Below are 24,683 nucleotides of genomic sequence, written 5' to 3'. Positions count from 1 at the left end.
CCATAACTTGGAAAAATACAGCAAAAGAATGCTAGAAAATGACTCATTTTGCATCAGAGTCAATGGAGCGCAGCCATAAAAGTGTCGGACCTCAGTTAGAGTGAGGCCAATACTGCGCTGTGATTGGCCAGCCGTGTGTTCGGGTCGCGGCTTAGCAAAGGGTCAATTACAACATGGTTTTACCCGATTTAGCTGCAGGGACAAATCGCTCTACACAAACAGAAACATGCTAGAACTGTTTCCGTCCACCGAGCACGTCTGTGCAACCTCACCGAGACGGCAAAGCTCATGAAAGTGACCACATGGTAGTTTGTTGAAGCACGTTGTTACGGACCATATATAGTACGTTGTGGCAGAGGGATGGGTTAAATAGTTGGTAAAGTAAAAGAGTTTCTGACTTACGTAACGTGAGATACGTCAAGTGACTTACATTAACCCAAACCATGATGTTATCCAAAACCTAACCAAGTAGTTTTGTTGCTTAAATAAAACTGTTGTTAATGATCAGTTTTGTCGTTTAGACATGAGGACACGTTGCACGCCTGCTGTTTTGTGCTAAGCCAACTGTCCTTCTATTAAAAGTCCAGCTGAAGTCACATTAGTCCTCCCGATCCTTGTAACATCAGCAGTGGATGATGATGATGATACTTCATCAGGATCGAGACAACCATAACAACACAGCGATGACTTGGGCACCAGAAGGGAGAAGGAATAGAGGACTAAAAAAGCCACGTGGAGAAAGAGGCGTGTTTGAATTCATGGGACGAAACGAATAGACGGAGAGAATCTGCGGAGGCCTCATGTGACACAGGGCACGGAGGAGGCAGACAGAAAGGAAACAACAAGAAAGAAACATGTAATTTTTGTTTGACATTCATTCAATCATAAACTCCAAACATGTTTGACCTCCTGCTCTCTGCATCCACAATTCAGACAGCTCCACTGAAATGGGGCGAGCACTTTGAGAATCAGCTGGTAGACCCACTCTGGTCACAGAGAGAGGGAGCTGATGGACATGGGAGGAAGGGAAACGATTTTCTAGAAGAAGAAAAAAACATAAAAAAGCAGCCTTGAAACTGTTGACGCCTGATGCAACTGTAAAAGATTTGGGAGGCGTTTCCTGCCTGCCGCTCGGCTGTTTAGCATTTGTTTTTTTTCCATCCCGCTCATTCTGGATGTTCTCCACGTCGCTGAGCCCATCGCAGGCAAGCTGTAATATCTGGTCGGTATTCTCAAAGGATATCACGGTGCTGGTGTTAATTTAAGATAAGCTCTGCCTTTGGAATCACAATGAGAACGAAGGGGGCTGTAAAAAAAATTAAAAATGAATAAGAATAAAGGTGAGGAATCACATTTCGGGCTGATAGCGGCACAGAGCGGATTGAAAGCTGTCGTGTCCTCAGAGCGCTCGTTGTGTGTAGGTGTGTATTTTAGTGGTGTGTGTCTGTCTAAATATTCATATTGTGTGTCGAGTGTTTCAGCTTGTGTCTTGGCAGATAAATCGACCTGCGAAAGACGAACATTTCTCCAGAAAACACTTTTTGTGTATGATGCTGTGTTTGCGCCCCATGGGAAATCAGGTAAATATGAGTTCTCTACTTGAAACACTGTTTTTGTCAGCTTCCCAGTGGTAAATAGTGCATGAAAATTCAAACCTTGATAAAATTTATATTGCCTCATGTAAAGAAGCATGTATTTATTACATATTATATGTATTAAATATGAGATAACATGAGGGAAATAAGTAATTTTTCTATCTCACAGGTGGTTTTGTATTCATAACGCTTGAAAAATATCTTTAATATCATGTTTTTGACATTGTGATGTTGGAGTGTGTTCGAAGTCGATATGAAGACACAAACTAATGCTCTAATTTACACAAACTGAGCACAAATTTTCTCCTGTACCCTCTGCTTTAATCACCAAACGTTTTCGGCTATGTTGCCTTCATCAGGGTGGTGTCTGAGGCTGTTTCCGGTTTCCTTATAAGCAAAATATTAATCTGTCGTGTGAAATATCACCCTATATACTGTGTATACAAAACTAGATATCTTTTTCTTCAAATATTCTATGTAAAAAATATAATTGTCCTTAGCTTACAAGAAAAATATCTGTAAACGTGAAGAAGTTAACACTACAATCGACTTTTCACATTTGATAAAATAAGTTCTGTATCTTTTCAACCTAATTATTCAGGCACTTTTTTCTAAAGACAGTGTATTTAAATCCCCTCCATCGCTTAACATCTTCAAATAACCCGAACTAATGTCCAAGATCTAAAGTCCATCAACATTTGAACTCAACACGTTCATCCGAGGGCTACGCTTCCAATTGTTCTCAAAAAAAATCTTGTAAATGGAGAAAAAAGTCTAAAACATCCTTACTGTAACATTCTGTTTGAGAATTGCAGTGTCTACAAATACACAACTCTTAATGCACACTGGTTTCGTAGGAAATGCATCATATCTTATCCATGTTAACTTTTAAGGACACTGAGACCATTTTTACACGTCTTTGTCTCTTAGCGCCTGCATGACTGCAACAACCTTTTTACTCATCGACTCCAAACTGTCCAAAACTCAGCTGCCAGGCTTTTAACCAGAACGTGATCACATCGCCCGTTTTAGCTTCATTATACTGGCGTCCAGGACATTTTAGAATAGATTTAAACATTTTATTTATTACTTCTTCGCCTCTTTCCCTGTAATATCTCTGAACTTTTAGTCCCATACGAACCACCACATACTTTGAGATCCTCGGGCAAAGGTCAGTTGTCTGTTCCAGAGGCCCAGTTGAAAACTAAAGGGGATGGAGCGTTTGAGCGTTTGCAGTCGGGGCGGTGAGGCTCTGAAACAGCCTGCCTGAGGAAATCAGGTCGGCTGAGCCAATGAACTCCTTTCAGTCCCTTCCTGAAACATACTTTTATCGGAGAGCCTTTCCTGATTTTAACTGACTTTATTTTTCTTTTAGCTGTTTTTTATTTCCTGAAAAATGTTTCTTGTTTTATCTATTTTATGTTTCAGCCCTTGTGAAAGCACTTTTTATTATGGATTTTAAAAAGTGCTCTATAAATAAAATGTATTATTATAAATAACCATAACCATTGTTTTCTACCACATGCCACTGTGATATTTCTTAGCATGAATGCATGTCGATGCTCCAAAAAAGCAGCAGTAGTTTCATGATCACTTTCTGTATCTGCACTACGTCTTCTGTCTAGGTATCAAATTAAGCAACACATAAAGCCACGTGTGTTGCCCTGCATGTAAATGTTCTGGAAGTTTGTTTCAGATCTGTGCAGGAAATCGTTTGGTGATTTATAAATAAGTAGCAGTATTTTAAAATATGACAGGCTGGCTGAAGGAGCCGTTGAAGGGATGTAATGTGATTGTGGCACAATATATTACCTAAAGTTATATAAAGTAAAAGTAAAAATATGCAAATATGCAACCTAGAACTGTGAGCAGTTATGATACCAAAGTTTTAGTCTCCGTGTGCTTTCAGAAATATGTGGCATAACGGTGAAAATGTTCTGCCATTTTTGTTGATTTTATGCATTTCAAGGCATAAATACAGAATTTTGTGAGTTTGTTTTCTTTCAGATTTTGTTTTGCAAAATATAGTTGGTGTATTGATCTGTGTCCCCTGTGTAGTGCATCGTCCCGTACCACGAGCTGCATCTTTACACCTGCAACCCACAAGCACGGCGGACTGAGTGCTGGGTTAAATCCCCCATCTGTCTCGGTAATCTGGACCTGGGACTCTGAGCGAGGCCTCCCCTCCTCCAGTTTGCCCTCTGAGGCTTTTCGGCAGCAGACTGCGTTTGTACTCTGCAGCTCCCAGGTGTGAGTGAGTGTAACTGTGTGAATGTGAATCAGGATGTTGTTGAGAAACACGGCACACGCTCAGATAAGCTTCCCGGCATGAATAAAAAACAAAAGATAAAAAACTTAGGCGAGATTCCCGTGAGAAATATCCTTCTAGATTTCCTTGGCAAACTCCAGGGATTTGAAACCAGCTTCTTTACACTGCTGTATCTCTTAAAATGCTCAGCACAAACCAGCTGTGTTAGGGTGTACGGTAAGTATCACATATTAGAATCCTGAAATCCTGCTGTTGCACTTCAAATCAAAAGAGAGTCGACACATCACCGGTCAAATTACCAAACAGAAGCTGACTCGCTGGGCTGCATCTGCTGCTGTAAACACCATTACATAACATGTCTGTGTCTTAATTGGCCTGTGAAACACAGCAGCCATTTTCTTCGCATGTCAGACGCACACAGGACGGCGGCGGGAGATGGCCAGAAATTCTCAGAAAGGCTTATGCAAGTCGTCATTGTGTAATTGTGTCTCTTCACGCCGCTGCTTGGCCTGTAATTGGATGTTGGTTTTCTCCAGAGCTGCTCTGAGTTGTTGCATCAGCTCAGCTTGTGCAACCAGCCGTGTGGTTTCTCTGTACCTTATCCGCCTATAATCCAAACCTCAGTGCATATTCACTCACAAACTCAGCCTGAACGGAGGCTTCATGAGGTATTTCACACCTCAATCTGGAATAACTTGGCAGCAAAATCACATTCCTGTACTGTGAAAACAGACAAAAGAGACAATTAAACCAGAGAGAAGTCTGCAGGTAGGAAAAAAAGAGCGTGGAGAGGTTTGTTTTTTCACAGTTGAACTTTAACCTCGATCTGAAGGGCAAACATGAATCAACATATGAAACATGGCAGCTTGATTGGTTGTCTAAATGCCTTCAAAGAACATTAAAAGAGCTGTTTGTACTTGTGACCGAAGCTCGTCACAAAACAAATGTGCTTCAGGGAAACTAGGCTGTGCTTCTAAATACAGAGCAGGCAGAGATTATTTTGTATCATATTAACAGCCCCCCTCCCCGTCTCCCCACAGATCTACAGTTCACACTGAGCAGAATAATAACCAGATACTTTATCGATCCCTGCAGGGAAATGCTCTTTTTGGGCATCTTCCACACGGAGGTCAGAGATCAGGTTCAGGGTCTCCTGTCATTTTAGTTTGTTATTTCACCAGCAGGGTGTTTCACACGATTGCTGCATCTCAATTCAGGACCAGATCCTTTAAAAGGATGCGCCCCAGAAAAGCAAGACCTTCTAGACGACCCGAAGTCTCAAATGAACTGGTGCTTTGAGACAGGGAAGCCAAAACTACAGGATTGATCATGTGGTCCTTGTCAAAAGATATCTCCAGGTGTAGTAGTCCTACTTCAGTCTACCACCACACTGTGATTAACAGCAGAGTTTATGTCTGGCTCCTATAATTTATGTTTTATGTACTGTCTTCATCAGTGACCAATGATCACCTGAATGTAAATGTTTGGTTCATACCACTTGGTCATAATGTTCAAGGTGTGCTGTGTTCCCAAAAAGCAATTCTGTCAGAGGGTTAGAGTCCCCTTAGGGTTAGAGTCCCAAAGTATTAAAGGGTTAGAGTCCCCTTAGGGTTAGAGTACCTAAGTGTTAAAACTTTTTTATATTTTCCTGTTGCTTTTATGTTTTATGTAAAACACTTTAAATTACCTTGTCGTTGAAATGTGCTATACAAATGAACGTGCCTTGTGTGTTTGTGTTCAGCTCAGCCCCTAAACTCAGATGTCACCATATCATCCTGATTGAAAGGCTTAGGCAGTGGGTGGTCTTACTGGGAGTGCCTTGACAGTTTTTCTGTGTGTTGGTCATTACAGGTCTGAAACTGCTGCTCCTTTCCAGTGGCGTGCCTCAGGGTTCTGTCTTGGGCCCTATATTCTTTTTCTTTTCTCCCTTTAATTCATATTATTAGCAAATTTGGAGAAATCTCATACCACTATATGCTGACGATGTCCAGCTGTATGTCTCTTTTGAGCCTGAGGAAACTGAGCAGCTGACCGCAATGAACAATTGTCTTACTGCCATTAAGGAAGCTTACATCTTCTTACACTTCAACACAAACAAGACTTTAAGTCCCTCTTCACCTGCCTCAGCAAGTCGTCCCTGGACCATCTGCAAATGGTCCAGAACGCTGCTGCAAGGCTGTCGACCAGGTCTAGCAGGACAAGTCAAACACACCCATTCTGTTGTCTTTACATTGGCTCCTTGTCAGGTTCAGGATTCTTTTTAAGGTTGCTGTTTTCACATATAGAGCCATGCATCTTCAGGTACCTGGGGACATCTCCCTCCTGCTTCACCCCTATATCAATAGCAGCTGAAGACTCTTTTATTTAAACTGTCCTTTGTTTCACCGTGTGCTTTCTAAAGTGTGCAGTCTTGTGTGTTTTAACATCCATTATTGCTTATGTTTTGTTGAATGATTATTGTACAATTTAACAATTTCTTATGTTATTTTTGTCTCTTAATTTCTAGTGTTTTACTCTTGTAAGGCACTTTGTGATTTTCCTCTGTGAAAGATGCTATATTTGATAAACTTTACTTAGGCTACTTACTTACTTACGTTGTGAACCTCCAGTTTCTTTCCTTCTTCCTCTCTTCCCTGAGTTTTTGCTCAGTGCATCTTGCATCTTTCTAATTACTTTGTATGCAATTGCACCAGCTCAAAAATTAACTTTGCTGTCTGTCTGAACACCAGTAACTAAGTAGGAGGTTTGCACTTTAATATGTTCCATTTTGTTCCACCACAATTCAAAGGGAATTTTAATACTTGTAACTCACTCAAAATAGCCTATTATCAGTGCAACCTTATTTCTGGTGTTTCTCATTGGCAGTAGTTACTTTAGTTCCCATTTAGAGAGAGAGAAGAAGAAGAAGACATCAATGGAAATGAATCACATGGAGAATAAAGTATAAACGCAAGTTAGAAAGTTAGTATTAAGGGTCTTTTTCCTAACGAAATTCCTCCCAAGATGGGTTTGGACTAACTGGTGGAAGTTCTGCCAAGGATTATCCGGTGTCAAGTTTTTGCCTTTCTGTGCTAGCTTACGTTAGCTGAGTCAATATATTCTGTTACAGAGCGAGGTCTTTTAGCTTTTTTCTGGGCGTTTTATAATTATATAGCAATCTTAAGACATTTACCGGATTAGAATAAGCTAGAGCACATTTAACAAAGAATAAAGGAAATTGCTGCTAATGCTGCTGTGTTGTATTCATTCTAGCACAAGAACTTTACATGTGCAGCCGCCAAGAGGACTGACAATTCATGAATTTAGATTTAGTGATATTAGTTCCAGATCTGGTAATTTAGAATAATAATAATATCTTGTTGTTTTTGCACTCAGTGATTTGTGAGAGAAAGAGACTGTTATGGGCTTGCAAAAGACCAGTCAGGAGGACTGATTCACTCCATATCTCTTCATCACCTCACCCAGATAATAATAATAAAAATGATGATAATGATAGCTTTATTTGTATAGCACTTTTCAACAAAGGTAACAAAGTGCTTAACAGCAATAAATGTTTAAAAAAAAAAAAAGGACGAATCAGTACCACACTCAGTGATTTGCAACGAATTAAACATAAAACAAGTCCGTGTACAAGTAAAGGAAAATATAAATTAAATTACACATCACATAGTTGTTTGAATGTATTAAATAAAACATAAAGAAGTCAACATACAAGTAATGAAGAAATAAGATACACATCAGGGATTTAAAGATTTATTTATTTTTTTTGGATAAACGAGTCTGCCAGATTGAACCACACTACATTTAAAGGAAGAAAAAAAGCTACTCATGTAGAGTAACATTGGTTTTATTTAATTTGGTTTGTTATTTTCTTACAGCTGTGGAATATTTATTTTGGTGGTTTCCTCCTCAATCTAAGTTGGAAAAGGGTCTCCCCACTTAAAGGCCAGCACAAGGGTTAAAGAAAAACACAAAAGTGACAAACAAACTGAACCTGTTTATTTGGATAAGGAGTATTTGTGGTTTATTTTGAGAACCAATTGGACTAAAAGGCAGAAAACAGAGAACTGTTGTTCAGTGTTCAGTGAAGACGATGGCGTAGGATGCTTGTGTTTGGCTGCAGCGTTTCTACATTCCACCGTGTTGACTTTATTCTTCTTTGTTGGTGTTGGCTACAATAAACAGTGGCAACTGAAACTGAGCGGATCATGTTGGAGTTGGAGCTGATGGATGTCGAAAATGCGTAGGAGCAAATGCGACGCTACCAAGCTGACCAATCGCAGTTCTTGTTATGAAGCCTTTACTGTTAAATGAATGCCGGCTATATGTTGAGTAAAGTAAACGGGTGTTCTGGTATTTTCATTCCTGTCTTTAGGTTATGCGTTGTGCATACATACATACACTTATTTTAATATAAAACTATTTATAAATCAACAAATCTATTCTAGTATATTATTATAGATTAGGCTGAGCAGTATATAAAGTAAATTTTAGCTTTTAGCTCCACCTTCAACATTAAAGCTATGAACATTTTTTATAATCCAGTTATATAATATATATTCAAATGAATTTGGTCACTCTGCATACTCAGTACTTTTACTCTTTTACTACAGAGTACAGAGTATTTCTGCAGTTTTATTGATACTTTTAAGTAAGTAAAAGGTCTGAATACTTCTTCCACCATTGCCGAACACACAGCGAGACAGTATTGTGTATAAACATTAGCACATTCCCGTCAAAACACTGGAAGAGTTCTTGGTGGCTGTCATCATTCTTCTTGTCCAGACTGGCTGTGAATATAAAGTTCCCTCTTTATGTTTCCACAGGGATCCCTCGCTGAGCCGTGGTGGAGGAATACGTTCCGACACTTTCATGCAGGTTTGTTGCTGGCACACAACACCAGCATTTTTGGTTTGTCTGGCGGCTGAAGCCTACTGAACTTTTTAGTGTTTTTGCACAGAGAAAACCAGTAACTCTTCCAACACACATACTGTGTTGTTGTAATTAAGTACTGCTTTAGATTTATGTGCAGTAATGAAAGGTTACAAACAAACCTTTTTAAAATCCAAGTAGAGTCTTATACAGCCAGAGAGAAGATTATTACATATAAAAAGCACCATGACATGTCTCCTTATGTCGACAGGTCGGATATTGATGCTTTATACACCTCAGAATTACCTGAGATTGTTACCACACCTGTTTAAAGTACATTTTAACTCTGACAGAAGCTGTATCACATCAGCTTGATGTCCTGATGTGGTGACACAGGCACAAACTGCACACATATCAGTCACTCAGACCTCACATATCAAATTCAGCCCATGCGGGCTGGGATACAATAATAACTGTAATAATAATAACTAATCTGAATCTTTGCGCAGCTTGAAGCCGAGCCTCTGTGGTTTAAAGGCATCATGGGACTTGTGCTCTCTGAGTTCCCAGTTTTTAGTCTCGTTCAGTTGTTTGAAGACGAACTAAAAGCTTTAAAAAAAATCCTTTGTGCTGCTCATACGTCAGTAAAAAGACTCTCGATACGAGGCCGGTCTGCTCGCTCCCTTTGAGATTCTGCCTGCTGTTCAGCTGGCTACTATCACAATTTGCACAAAATGATGAAACGCACGTCACAGAATAACAGAGGAACAATTTATTATGAAAAGAAACAAGATGAACAAGCTGGTCAAACATTTTGGGCAATAAAGAGAAAAGTAGAAAAATTCATGTTTTCTGCTCATCATGTTCTGATTTTCTATTGTGTAGAAAAATAAATTCAACTTTATTTAGAGTCATGAAAACAACTCTATATATTCACCTCACATCCAGGTGTTCCAGCTGTTTGTGATGCTGCTTTTGGTTAAAAAGTAAAGACGCTGTTTTTTTTATCTGGAGCTGTAAAATTTCTCAGGCGTTTTTTTTTTTCTCCCCCTTATCTTGGACGGGCAACCTAGGACGTGTGTTATGAGAAATTTAATCAAAAGTTGAACCGAAGTGTGAATCATGCTTTAATGGGCGGCTGCTCGTCAACAGAGAGGCGGTTACTCTGATCAGAGGATATATTGAGCCTCGCCAGGAAACCTACAATGAGCCATCCTGCTGCACTTTATTATTTTTTAACCTTCGCGCGCAGCAGGTTTGTGAGCTGCAGCAGCTCGGCTCACATTCACACAGCTCCATACTGGGAGCTTCCCATTATAACCACAGCTTGTAAACTGGTCAGCACTGAGCAGATTCACCGAAGCAGCTGTTATGCTTTAGTAACCCCTGAAGTGAAATCCCTGCACTGCATTTGACCCAGCAACAACCCTCAGAACCTGAGGCTCATCGTTTTCAGTTTTCAATTAAAATGTTAAGATGTTTTTCTAAAGGATTAAACTGATTTTAGCTGTCTTGGTCAATCAAAGCCTTTACAGCCACTCAAGGTAACTTAATAAGACTAACTTTATTCCACCAAGCACGGCTTTATAACGCCACATCTGCAACACGGTTTTGTTTGAGCATTTTGCTTGCTTGATTTTGCTGACTTGTCTGTTTTAATTGTGTTTATGTTGATGTATGATCAAGTCATGTTTTATTTTGAAAACTGACCCGATGATTTATGCTGTTTCTGTGTCTGACTTCCTGTCTGGTTCTATCTATTCTGTGCAACTTAACTTCATCAGAAATAGACATCGCCATTGTTTGTCCTTTTCACCATCTTAGTTGTGTGTAGTTGTTAGCATGCTAGCATTTGCTAATTATTCCCAAACACAAGTACAGCTAAGGCTGAGGGCGCGAAGAAACAAATATCTTCAAATTTCATCAGAACCACAAATGACGACCTTGTGGCACTAGAGGAAGAGTCACTCCTGACTTGTCACATATTGATGTTTGGTCAAGGCCATAGACTGTATTTAAGAAATGGACGTAGGCAAGTTTATTTGTATAATATAAATAAAATATAAAAAAGTTTTAAAAAGTTTAAAAGCAACATAAAATATAATAAAAGTTACACTGTTACAATCAGTGTTAAAAGAGTTAAATGGATAAAAGCAATGATAAAAAGCTAAAAACAAAGAAAAGGAAAACAGGACAGTGTAAGTTATCAATAAAAAGAAAAATCTTTTTAATCTATTTAATTAAAAGCAATGGTAAAAAGAAAACGTAGTCATCGTGACGTCACCCGTTGGTTTGTGGACTGCCGTTTTGAAGCCTCGAGTTTGGCCGTTTTTACAACCACCGGCACCGGACGTGACCATGTTGCGCTAATGGCCGTGTGTGGAGCTAGCTAGCTTGCTGAGCAAGGTGCATCTGTAATTCACGTTAACTGTCATTTTAACAGGGCTGATAATTTTGTCGAGCAAACAACAGGCTTAAAACTAAATGTACTCACCAGAGAAAGTGAACAGCAACTTCAAATACGCTTTTTCAGTGACGCTGGTTAAACTGACACAGTGGCGGGGGTATTAATCACTCAAGCCTGATTGACAGGTTGCCACAGTAACGACTTGTCAATCACAGATAATCCCGCCCTAAAGCCTCCCCTGCTTCCTGGTCTCTGTTCCTCTAAATGGGACCATAATTTACTAAATGAACATCATGCTGTGTTGAAGTAGACTTGAAACTAGCGACTGAGACCATAAACTCATCAGGAAAGTGTTTACTGAGGGAATAAATCAGCTGAGAGGTAGAAAAATTTTAACATTATTTCTAATGGAACCAGCCAGAAGAGTCGCCCCCTGCTGGCCGTTCGATAGAATGCAGGTTTAAGGGACTTCCGCGTTGTATTCACGTCTCAGACATGAAGCTTCCCGCGTGGTCAAGGCCTTTTTGGCGTCGCTTTTTAACGCACTGGGTACCCCTTTAGCATCATTTTTGGTCGTTTAGGGCTCTGCGGTCAAGTTATCGACGCTTAGCAACAAGAAATATACAACATCAGCTAAAGTTAGCGACAGTAAATATGCAACTTCAATGCAATTATATAAATATGCAATTTCAAAATAAAACGCGTTGCAAACGGGACGTTATTAAAGTCATGACTCATTGCAGTTTGGTTAGGTTTAGGCAACAAAACTTCTTTGGGTTAGGAAAAAATCATGGTTTAGGTTAAAAAAAACTGTCAGTTAACACGTAAGTTAATGTAACTTGCATAACATAAATAACAAGATTTAATGTTGACTTTTTGTTTCACACAGAACACGATCCCCGGCCTCATGGTTCTAAGTTGGGGTTCTGGCCCTCCATCCACTCCAACCACCTCCTTACTCAGTCTTTTCTGTTAAACATTATATACCTACCTTTACCGTCAAAAACTGACGCTACAGGGCTTCCCCCACTGCGTTGAACTATGGCGCTATAGGGATCCCCAGTACGTTACAAACTGATGCTGATGGGTGTTGACCATCCGTCCAAATGTGACGAGTCGTGGAGTGGGAACGGGTTGTCAAAAAACAATAAATGCATTAAATATATATTGCTAACTTACAGAGCGGCAACAATTAATCGATTAGTCGTCAGCTATTAAATAAAACGACAACTATTTTGATCGGTTTGAGTCATTTTTTAAGATTTCTTTCCTCCTCTATGACAGTGTACTGAATATCTTTGGGTTGTGGACAAAACAAGACATTTGCGGACGTCGTCTTGAGATTTGGTCAACATTTTTCACCATTTTCTGACATTTTATAGACCAAACAACAAAGAAGTTGCAGTCCTACTAATTAAGTATAATTGAGTATGATGACTGAGAATCATGTTAATTTATATATCTGCTGTTAACAAACTTCTTTGGGTGATTTTAATGTCCTGGTTTGAGCTAAGCAGGAGTGCAGGTATAAGAGAACATAAAAAAGTTCCCCTAAGAAAGATGCTCCACTTGGTCAACAATTAATCACATAACAACTAAAAAACAAGAGTGGTGAGTTTTACCAATATGAAGATCTTTGACTGAACGCAGTAATAATTTAAACATGAGATTAACGGTTCCCTCTTTTGGACCATCTTTCCTGGAAGACTGTCATGGTGTTGCTCTCAGCTGTTCACAGGAAAAGTGGCAGAAGTAGTTGTGTGAAGAATGGAAAAAAGAGAGACAGAAAATCAAACACCACCGCCTTTTTCTCAGCTGGACACATCTGGCCAATCACGGCGTGAAGTCGGTGTGAACGTGTCAGTTTCAGAAAGTTAGAGAAACTGTCAGAAACAACCGGAGACGTCAGAAAGGTGTGAGGAGGTTTCAGACGCTTCAGGTGGAGCAGTTGCCTTTAAAATGCCTTGCTCAGCGGTGGTGATGAGCAAGATTTATCATGCTGGTCTGGAGATCAGACCGGTCATCTTCTGGCAACAAGCGGCTAAAATCAAGAGCAAGAGAGAAAGCTCCAAAACCTCAGTGGACACTAGGGCTGGGCCAAAAATGTTATCATGATAAAAAAGTTCATATCAGTCGATATTGATAATTATCACGATAAATGTCAAATTTATTAATTTTTTCTTTTCTTTAGTTGATTTTTGCTCAAACCTGAAGAAACCAGATTTTTAATTGTGGTTTTAAACTTTTCTTTATGGTCCAAACAAACAGTGGATCATTTCACAAAACGGACAAAACAATTATAATGATAGATGACAAAATAAATATCTTAAAAGATAATCGTCACTACGAACAAGTAGTAGTAATCTGGTTTTCTAGAAGTAAGAAAAGAAGTGAAATTTTGACAAATGGAGGACCACACGGTTCATGTGGTGTCGAAGTAATCACAATCTTTTTTCCCTCCTCAAATCTTTATTGCAAAAAAGACAAATAAAGTGTACATGGGACTGATTCAATGGGACCATCCGAGGAGCACATGAACGCACTGTGTTGCAATACGCAACCCTCACCACTAGATGCCACTAAAACTTACACACTGAACCTTTAAGTTCTGATTTGTTCATGATTGAAACTAAGTAACTAGAATATTTATTGAACATTTGTTTTAATCATATTGAGGAAAATTATATTGCAATAATTATTCTTCGCCCGGTCCTGCTGCACGCTACCTGGCCCAAAAATCTCGTCTATGCTGACTTCTGTTTAGGTTCTCACCTTGGTGCAGTGATGAACAAGTGTACTCTAGGATAACATTGGCACTCCTGACCCCACCCAGCCACACCTATCACTGATGCTGGCTGTGGTCAGAAGGCACCACTACCTCCACCTTTTCCCAGAGTTCCTTATTTAAACCGGCAATAACAAATTTCCCCCCCATTCTAAGGCACGTCATGAGCTTTTAAGGTGATTTGTTGAACTTTTTAACTAACAGTTGCTTATTTTCACATCGTTTGTGTGGAGTTGTTTTCCAGTATTCTACTGTGTTAGCTCTGTTTTACCAGCTCCTGAGGGAAATATCTGGCTCTTTAGCTGCTAAACGCTCCTCCGTGTTCACCAGCTCGTCTCTAACTGTGTCTGCCTGCTGTTTGCTGCAGAGCAGGTCATGTACTGTGGTTTTTTTTTACAGCTTCTTCTCTGAAAATGACGCTATGAGAGTGCTGAGAGGGAACCACAACAGGAAAGTTGCAGCCGGACGGATAAACAATGAGCTGAAACTCACCATAAAGCTTCGTAAAGCCGAGCTGCAGATTCAGCTGGTAAGCTGCAGCTTCATCACTACGAGAGACAACGTTCACATTGTTATTTAATACAAAGCTATTGTAAAAATATAGATTATAGCCGCTTTACTGGGAAATTTCAATAATAGCTGTAGAGTGGTCCAACCTGATAACTCCAGGAATTCACTGACTGCTTCAAACCAATGATATTTTCAACAGTTCAACAGTTTTGAGTTTCATCTTTTGGCACTTGACGGCGGTGGAGCGCTTCAGTCCCTAAAAAAACCCTCCATCCTAAAGTTTCCCCGCTGGTGTTTGTACAGATTTAACTCACTAACCTGCGAGATGTCAGTCAGGAGCTGCTGATGAGCGAGTGTTTGTTGAGTTTGTCAAAGGAGCGATTTCACCCACAAACCCACACAAGTATCAGCACCCACATGGGAGCAGAGTGTTGCTGCATGTGCTTCGCCGCTGAAACACGCTCATCTGCAACTTCCAAAAACACACACACAAACGGCCTTCTGTTAAATGGAGCAATTCACAGGAAAATCTCTGGCTCGGTGAAGGGAAACACACACATGCACTCTGCATGAATATGGAGCTAAAAGGCAGAACTTTAAACACACTCTTGTACAGTGGAAGCACTTAGGCGAACACGCACACACATTCACAGCTTTTTGGGGGCACGGCAGCTTTCATTCCTGACTGCAGCTTTATATATTGCACGGAAATGTAATTTCACACTGAACTTTTCAACCCGCTCTTTCAGGAGAAGAAGAAAGGCTGAGGGAGAGTAAGGGGAGAAAAAAAAAAAATATTCTGAACACATCAGTATTTTTGGCAGCTGGTGAGTGAGGCGATGCTTCGACGTGGAAACCCTCCTCCCTCCTCCCTCGATGTTTTCAGACTCAACGCAGGATATCAAGGTGCCAAAATGTGACTTGTTATGAGACAAAAGTAAATATATCTTTTAGCTAAAAACTTTTTTTAAACTGCTGCTTTGGGATTTTTTTTGGGGGGGGAATGCAACAAAAGAACAAAACGGAAGTTTTAAAGACATACACACAGTTACGTCTTCTAAAATCTACTTTGTACAGCTAATGAGCACTAACGTATCTTCTTAAGACGCTTTAACCATAAATAAAAGATTTGTATGGCTCCCCAGTTCCATCACATGCAAATATTTGAGATTTCTTGAGCGTCGTTTTATAGATACGTTCCCCAAATTCACCCTGACATATTTGGTAACGTTTGAATCTCTACTAGATCTTCACTAACGATTTTCATTGACCTGCCTCAGGTTATTTTAAGGGCATCTGGTGCAAAATGAAAATACTGGTGGATTATAACCTGTAAAAAATAAGGATTGGAAAGATGAAAAAACACTTTTCTAGGAGACAAAACTATTTTATTCTGCCTTTTCTCTAATCAAGGCTCTTTTTCTTGTGAAGCATTAGGTACTTTTAGAGATTTACTTGAAAGCGTCTAAGAAGAGAAAATCACTCGTTGCTTCACAAGTCATGTACATATTCTACCTGTGACAGCGAGGTCACCAGAAGGCATTGAGATCAGAGCCACTGGTGTAGAGGAGTATTTTCAGACCACATTCACACTTTGTGTTTTTGTCGAGATAGACATCTGACATCAAAGACGTTAAGTGCAAATGCAACCAAGAAGCAGTTGAATGACAGCCGATTGCTCAGATTCTCATCAAATGTTGAAAAAAGATGCGAATGTATCTGTCTCTTGCCACTGATTCAGACATAACCCCACCACTTTACCTCGTCTCCTTCTTCTGTCTGCCGAAGGATCTTTTTCACAGCAGACATTTTGGTATGTAATAGCACAGATGTAATTGAAAACAGGGGCGTAGGTAGACAGTGCAGCTGCACTGGGGGCCCGACAGGAGCGGCCCGCTGAGTCACGAGCTGGCTTTTGTCAGTTACATGGTAAAAACATACAAGTGTCATTAATCAACAGTAATCATCCAATACACATCAAACTGTTTTTCCCGTGAAGAACAAGTAGTATTCACTCATGTGCTGTGGTGTCTGACACCACAGACAACTACTCTGCCCTACAAAGTCTAAGTGCAGTAACTACTCAAACACTGAAACTGAGATAAATGCCTTTTAAGTTTTGAGACTAGCCAGTCCAACATGTTGTGGTTACATCAGTGGTAATGCAATAATGTAATACCTTCTTAGGAAGACATTTTTTATAGATAAAAACCAGGACCACTGATGTGCACTTTGACCCACAAAAAGCAGATACTGCACTCTGCCTTTGGATGACTGTATTGCAAAGGCAAAGTGCAGTATCTACAAACTAAATGTGCTCATTCAACTTTCTTGTTGTGTTTCTTACTACATGTTGATTGTTTTTAATAGCTTTAATAGTTTTAATCATGTTTACAAGTTGTTAATGTTGAAATAGCTCAGTAGTAAGCCTCAAAATTAAGCTGTCTTTTATCACAATGGCACTTTTACAACAGCGTTTTGCTCTTAAGAAATTGACTTTGAGGAAAATGTCATCTTCATTGTCTTCATTTCCCCAACGATCATTAGCATTTTACACAATAAATAAATGTTGATTGAGTTTGCATTAGAATTTTCATTTTAATTAGAAATGAATTTATAACAAACCAAGGTTATTTTTAAAACGGTAGTTAAAAATTAACGCAATTCAAGCAATATGAAATGGAAGAACTACAAGTAAGTAGTGTGTGTGTGTGTGTGCTGTCGGGTACTTTAGCTAACTTTAACTGGCCCAACGTAACTTTACTGGAGCAAGCTAACTTTTTAAGGAGTCACGGGCCTTTCAGACAGACTGTGACGACCGCAGTGCTGCACTGTGAAACCCATTATTTTCAATGGCTTACGTCGAGCAAAGTGGCGACCTCGCGCAAAGTTCAAGTCAAACTTCAAAATAGTTGAACGTTTGCGCTGAACCCGCAAATCGCTTCCTATCTGAAAGGGCCATAACCTCTGTCACAAACAATTGGAATAGCTGTTTGAAATGTGAAGAGATACCCGAAACAAAAACATCAACGCAATTATTAATCAGATTATGATTATGCTGTCAGAGTAAATGCTTTCAAGGGAGCAGGTAGGATAAAATGTTAGTCTGATTTGCTAGCTAGCCAACTTAGTTAGCTAATGCTAACTGATTATAAAGCTAACGTTAAATGTTCACATTTTGCTATCCTCCTTACTACCCTTTGGATATTTACGTTTTAACGCAAGTTCGACAATGATTTTACTGCGGGATTGTGCAATGGTGTTTCTCTATGGTAAGCTAACATTAGGTGGTTGGCTTGTTGGTTCAGTGTGAGCAGTGATGTTTGCTGGGTAATGTGTATATGACTGCCCAGTCTTAAGTTTCTATTTGATCTTGTGACAAGACTCCAGAAACCAGGTGAAACGCAAAATCTGCCAAGTAGACTAGCAGAGCACGCATGCAAGCTAGCGGCCATGCTATTCAAACATAAAAGTTGTTTCAATGAGAGACAAGAGAGGAGAGAAAAGAACCGGAGCAGAGGGGTCGCAAAGCTCACAAATAAGATTGTTTTGGATTACTGAGGACATTGTCAAAGATTTCGCCCAATGCAGTCTCGTCTGATGCCTTTCAAATAGGTGAGTAACTTCACACGTGCTGTTTCAGTGGCTTTGATGTGGCTGCCGTGCCGCTGTTTTAAAGGCTGACATCATTTTGGGGTCAGCTCGCCGCTTACCTGTTTAATTGTTTGAATGTGCTTGTGCGTATTAAACTGTGTGCGTGCGCAGCTGGCCTGTTTTCAGAACATGGTGTTGTGTTATGAGTAGGCCACTTTTCTTTCATATTCACCATAATAGGGGTGCAACAACGAAGAGAGTAAACAACTGAGAGTAGCAGGTGGGGCTGTAGTGATAATCGCAATATTGAAATACCTACCTGCGCTATTGACAAGCTAACCGCTATGTTCATATCTTTTACGCATCGATGCATGTTCAAAAATTCTACAAGCAATATGAGGGCGGCTCAAGTGCAAGGATCGATCGCCATTGGATGTCTGCGACCCGACTTCAAACTTGGAAGCTGTAAGTTTTGCCTATGCTTTCTGTTGTTTTACTTTTTATTTTGTAGGTTAGCTAATTTGGGGTTAGCATATTGCGCGGCTAGGGGTGAAACGGTATGAAAATTTCATATCACGATAATAGTGACCAAACTTATCACGGTGTAGAAAAATATGCTGAAAAAGATTAAAATGTACTGAAACAATTTCAACAAGTTTTATATTGACAACTACAAATAAAATTGCCATTTTGTTTGCATAAACCAATGAAAACCATGTGTGCATTATTAAGATTTTATATTTTATATTATACAGGTAATGCAATGACCCCATGCGCAATTACATGAAAACAAGTCTTTAGAGGACAGTGAGTAACTGCAATGAGCCCAAAAACTGACAGCGTTTCTCTTGTTCTGACACTGTTACAACCAATTTGATAGCTGCTGAATTTAAAATGAACAAGATATGCTGTTAGTTGACTAAACTGCGTAACGTGTTTTCATGTGCAGTGGACACACGACGCGCACAGCAGCAGAACAACGTGTAGCGTTTTTACAAGAGCAGCAACACTGAGAGCTTCAGTTTACACGCTGTTAGCAAGTCAGACAGACAAACCAAAGCTAAAAGTTAACTCACACTGCGTTCACTATAAGGTCATTTTCTTCAATCAAGTTTCCCTCAATGCTCTCATAAAATCTAAAATATAGACTGACTGAAAAATCTCCACAGTGCTGTTTTGTCACCGTGTTGTCATTGACCCAAACAAACCCACGCTGCCATGATCAAGAAAGACTGTCGCTAACTTTGCTGGACAGTATTTGCCGTGAGTTTATAACCGAACCCGGTTATCGTGGACATTAAAATGTGTACGATGATAATAACCGTTGGGAATTTTACCATGGTTTATCGTTGAACCGGTAATCATTTCATCCCTATGCGCGGCTAATGTGGCTAGCAGGCTGGGCGATGTTAGGTGTTGTGATATTGAGGGACAGCCAAGAGAAACTGTGAACGTTAAGACTCATTTGAAGCAAACTTAATAACAAGAGAAGTAAGTTGGATGCCTGTAACCCTTTTTCTTTTTAACTATGACTTGGACTCAGCAGCTTTCTTGCTCACACCATAAAGCTGCAGTGTGTTAATGGCTCACTGGGCAGTGAAGTGAGCTCCACAGGCATACTTACTCCACAGGGGACATTACTTCACCACGACAGCCCTTCCTGCAGGGAGTTTGAAGCGTGCCAGGTAGAAGACAAGAGTTGCAAAATGCTTGTGTTAGACGTTGTCAGGTAAAAGAAACCTCCAGCATTATCTGGAATGAGTAGAGCAAGTGACAGAGAAGTTGCAGTCTTGGGTGACCAATATTTTGACATGGCTGTAGATCATCATTGCTGGGAGTCTTTGGTTTCACTGCAGAAAAGAGAGAGATCTTTACAAACTCATATAGATCATGTGTTGCAATATTGCACAGTCAAATTCCCAAACATTTTGTTAAACTGGAAAACAAAGCACAAACTTGTTGACCTGTGACAGAGAGCTTCCGTAGAGCACCTGAAACAGATGGTACGTTGTTGTAAGTTGGTTTTGTTGCAGCTTTCAGCAGTTGGGTGTATGTAAATGCTACTGAAGAGGAGATTTCAGACAGAGTATGATGAAAAACGTATTTTGAGAAAACGGCCTTTAAATATAAATATTGTAAAATTCCATACATTATTTATTGAAAATTAATATTTACAGGGCCAACCTCAACAACAATTTACAACACAAAAAACTGATAACTGAAGTACGCCACGTGACGCATTTAAATACCCCTCTGTACTTTCACGATTTATTGCTGGTACAAAGGAAATTACCATAATTTGATCCGACAATGTTGTGCAGGAGAGCGAGAGAGAGAGAGAGAGCTTTACAACGGTACAGGTGATGACATTGTGTAGACAGCGAGAGTGGTATTTTAAGAGAAATCAGACGCACAAAGACAAAATATTTATTTATTTATTTGGGATGTTTTCTTTCCTGTAGTCTGGAAGAAAACATGGTATATAAGCCAAATAGCTCAAAATCAAAACTTGTAAGAGTTGAAGCATTTTCATCAGCTGATATGTTTCTTCCTCTCTGTCGAGCTTCCTGAAGCTTTCGATCCTTTTCTATCCAACGTGGTGACTTTGGCTTGACTCGGATGTCTCCGTTCCTCTCACTCCCAGCATGCAGCAGGAAGATGATGTTTTCCTTACAACAGCTTGGCTCGTGTTGTGATGGCAATGCAGTGTTAGCGATGCCAAATGATGATAAAGTTTGTCACGGTCCTAACAGCGGCATCGTTAGGATACAGGTGCTGCACATCATTCTATCGGATACTTTCAAAATCTAGCTGTCTCTTGCTAGTTCTCCGACATTATCTACCCTAGCTTTAATAAAGGTACAAAGTGTGCAATTTGATTAAGTGTCTAATTCAGTGGTATCCCACTGGTAATACAGTTTTCATTCGAACACAAGTGGGTCAAGCAAAGCAAACATAATTGAGGTAAGTGAGTGAGCTCAGTCTTACCTGAACAGACAACCCCAGCCAGCATCTTGATCACGGCCACAGTTATTTTCCCCGAGTGGTCTGTGTGTGCAATTGAAGATGGAAGAGTAATTACCAGTACACTGCACATCATCCAACCAGATCTCACCCTGTCCCTCTCCGGGGGAAAAAAAAGGCCCATTTTTGGCCTCAAGAACTGTCCCGCAGTTTAACTCTCGACTCACCACTTTAGCGTTGGCGGTGCTCCAGTGATCATCACAAACCGTTCCCCAAGTGTCTCTGTGGTAGACCTCCGCCCTCCTCCGCCCTACCAGCTGAAAATGAAAAGATTAAAGCACAAAAGCTGTAGATTGTGTCACCATCAAATGATTAACAAAAACATATTTTTAAAAATATAATAAGAAATTCAAATATTGAATTAATTAGTAACACAAATAAAACTTAGCAGTGAGCAGTGATAAGCTCAGTAGACCTACAGCACAAACATATCCTAAATATTAGAAAATTGTCCTGACTGCCAAGAGAGTTGTCATGAATAACATTGTCCACTAAATACATAAATCAGGCTAACCCTAAATACATACCAATCAGGATAAACCCCTTGAGATGTGCCAATTTATTTTCATGAAGGTCCCAAATGACAAAATTATCCAACATCATCTTTATAAAATAATATTCTTCAAACCAAACTATTAGCTATACGTCATTCAAATGTTTTGATTTGAGTCAAATTGAAAAAACCTAAACTTACCTATTGACAAACACAAAACAAAATGTAGTTGTTTTTTTTTTAGAAGAAAGGAAGATCATGTTGTCTCAAAGTAGGTCAAATGCTGACAGGGTGTCAAGTATTGTTACTCTTCTTTTAAAGAGGTGGTATTCTGCTCATTTTCAGGTTCATAATCCTATTTAGAGGTTGTACCAGAACAGGTTTACATGGTTTCATTTAAAAAAAACACCACATTTTTTTTGTCATACTGCAAATTGCTGCAGCTCCTCTTTTCACCCTGTGTTGAAGGATTCGTTTTAGCTACGGAGTGATACATCTTGTCTCTAAATGATCTTTGTTGGGAGTTGCACATGCGCAGTTCCTAGTTAAGGACTACTAGCCAATCAGAAGCAGAGAAGGGCGGGTCAGCGAGAAGCCGGTAAACAGCTCGGGTTCAGCTGTACATGTTGCCGACCAGCTTGGCAACATGGACTGGAGCGAGAGTTTCAGAGCGGTGAGTTATTAATCTGTAACAAAAGCATCTTTCATCCATAAAGTTTTAACTGAGCTCTGTCTCTACATCACAGGAACAACTTTATGTTGACTGACTGCCTGGAGGGTAGCTAGTGTTTTGAAGAGGGAGGAGAGCTGTGTGCTGCAGCTCGCTGTTTTTCCACCAGTGTTTTTGAGGGCGTGTCGGAGTAGCGGCTTGGCGAGCGTTGTGAAGCGCATTTAGCTTTCATCCCTGTGACGTCACAGCTGGACTACAAATGAGCTGTTTTCAGGCAGTTCAGAGTTTTCTGTGGGAGATGGGAACTCCCTTTGGGCTTTTTCAGTTTGCAAACCTGTTACATGCACAAAGGTATATACAGGTGTATAACTCAATAAAGGAGAGGGGAAAAGCCAAAAAGCTTAATACCACTTCTTTAAAAATGGTGTCTGTCTTTAGCAGAGGAATAAAAGCTTGCTGATCTTCCAGACAAACACTTATTTGTAGACAATAGTTTATCGAGTTCATGTCTTCATCTGCTTTTTCTTAAAGCTGGGGTAGGCAACGTTGCAAGAGATTCCTCCAAAGCCACTTCAAAGAACACATTTTCATGCGCTGTGAGTGCCAGGGCTGGACTGGGACAAAAAAAATCAGCCCTGGCATTTTTGGCCAAAGCGGGTCACCAAAAATCGGTCGGACAGACGCCACCAGTACACCTTCCTTCCATTTAAGGGCTCACATTAGGGCTGTGATGAAACACTTAGCGAATGAGATGTAACATTGCACATAGTTGATAGGGGGGTCTGGGGATAATCACTTCATTTCCTGCATTCTGGGGACATTTTATGCACCAACACAAAATTCAGGTGGCAGGTGACAATATAAAAATATGATAGAATATAATGCAGTAAGTTTTTAGCCTAAGTTGTTTTCTTTTGGACAACACAGTTTTCTTCTATATTTACATTCCCAGTCCAGCACTGATGAGCGTACAGGTAAACAGGCAGGTAGACCAGCTGTGAAATGATTGGCTGTGCGTATTACAGTCGAGTGACAGCTAATTGTTTTTTTCATTTTTTGTGTCAGAACATTTGATTTATTGATCGCCGCTGGGATGTCAAGATAATTTCAGCAAATACCCCAGTTTTAAGTATACAAATGACTATTTATGTACGGACTAGAACAGATGTTTTGATTTATTCACTGGTGCTGCAATGTGTTTAGATTCATTTGCCTTTTAACATACAGTTAAATATGACAGTTAAATATAATAAGTGGAAAAACACACAGTTTAGGACATTTTTAAATAAAAACTAAATCATTGTCAGTACTACAATTTTGTTCATTGTCTCCAAACGTTGCACACCATCTGGCTCCAGCCAAACTTTTGTGGTTTCCAGTTGACAGTGTGGGTGCGTTTGGGGAAGGATTGTGAAGGTTTTTTTTTTGCTTAAATGAGATACATTTATGTTCTTGATGCCACATTTGGGAGGTTTTTCTTTCCGCTGCAGGAGAGTTTTGTTCTTCCTCCGCTGACAGAAAAAGAAGAAACAACAGCTGGAAGAGGGCAGAGAGGACACACAAACACACACTGTCGCACATACAAACACACACGCGTTCACGTTAACTTAATCTTTTTCCATACTCACAGTTTTTTTTTCACACACACACACACACACACATACTCACACTTTGCATCTCTTTCACACACATATTCACACATTTCTCATTTTCACATTCTTCTTCTTTGCCTACACACACACACACACACACACACACACACACACACACACACACACATCAACGCTTCCATTTTTCTCAGCCTCACAACATGAACACACTCTTACTTCACTCGACTCCTCTCACTTTCTCTCTCTCTCTCTTTAACACGCAGCCTCTTGGCAGATGACGGGACATCCCGGGTGGGGGGGGGCGGTTGTGGTGAAGATGCAAATATCTCTCTCTCCATCCCACCCCCGGGGCGAGTGGGGGCCGACCTGAATCTCATCTCTAAAACCTGATATCCATGTCGAGTGTCTGGTGTGAGGAGGATCTCACTATGAACGTAGTATCTCACACACACACACACACACTGCCTTTGCGTGTGTTTGTTGTCAAGTAAAAACCTCGTATCTCCGAAAACAACCTCATTTCAGTTTTTTTTTTTTTTTTTTTTTCAGCTCCAGTTTTTCGAAGCCTTTTTTTGTGATTGTTGCGGCCTGAAATTCCTGATTTTGCGGTAGCTTTTCTAAAAAAGTTGTGATGTTCTTGGGTGTTTTTTTTTTTTTTTGTGATGAAATTGTGAGAATAAGTGAAAACTTCAAAGGTAGATGAAGAAGGTGATTTTTGTTTTATGGTTGAATTATTAAACTATCCCCCCAGGATTTCGCAGGCCTACCCCTAACCCTGCATATTTAAACAAACCGATCTTGACTCTTTCAGCATAGTGTTGTAGTACTCGAGACCTCGAGTCTTAAGACCACTT

At 40.0% G+C, this 24,683-nt stretch overlaps 1 protein-coding gene and 2 long non-coding RNA genes across 3 annotated transcripts in view; 2 read left to right on the top strand and 1 right to left on the bottom strand.

Moving 5' to 3' along the window:
* The window catches only part of LOC123968625, a 99,537-nt gene that overhangs the window by 34,113 nt on the left and 40,741 nt on the right, over positions 1-24,683 (top strand). The window lies entirely within an intron of this gene.
* Positions 109-14,420, top strand: LOC123968926. The gene is made up of 4 exons (XR_006824580.1): positions 109-1,580; positions 3,654-3,849; positions 8,691-8,742; positions 14,328-14,420. It is a non-coding gene; the product is annotated as an uncharacterized LOC123968926 (long non-coding RNA).
* LOC123968927 lies at positions 20,655-21,306 on the bottom strand. Its single transcript, XR_006824581.1, has 3 exons — positions 21,224-21,306; positions 21,021-21,080; positions 20,655-20,711 (listed from the first exon to the last, which is right to left on the bottom strand). It is a non-coding gene; the product is annotated as an uncharacterized LOC123968927 (long non-coding RNA).

The sequence above is a fragment of the Micropterus dolomieu genome, linkage group LG03 (assembly GCF_021292245.1).
Source record: "Micropterus dolomieu isolate WLL.071019.BEF.003 ecotype Adirondacks linkage group LG03, ASM2129224v1, whole genome shotgun sequence".
NCBI lineage: Eukaryota > Metazoa > Chordata > Actinopteri > Centrarchiformes > Centrarchidae > Micropterus > Micropterus dolomieu.
The sequence above is the reverse complement of the archived record's forward strand: the minus strand, read 5'-3'. Positions and strand labels throughout refer to the sequence as shown.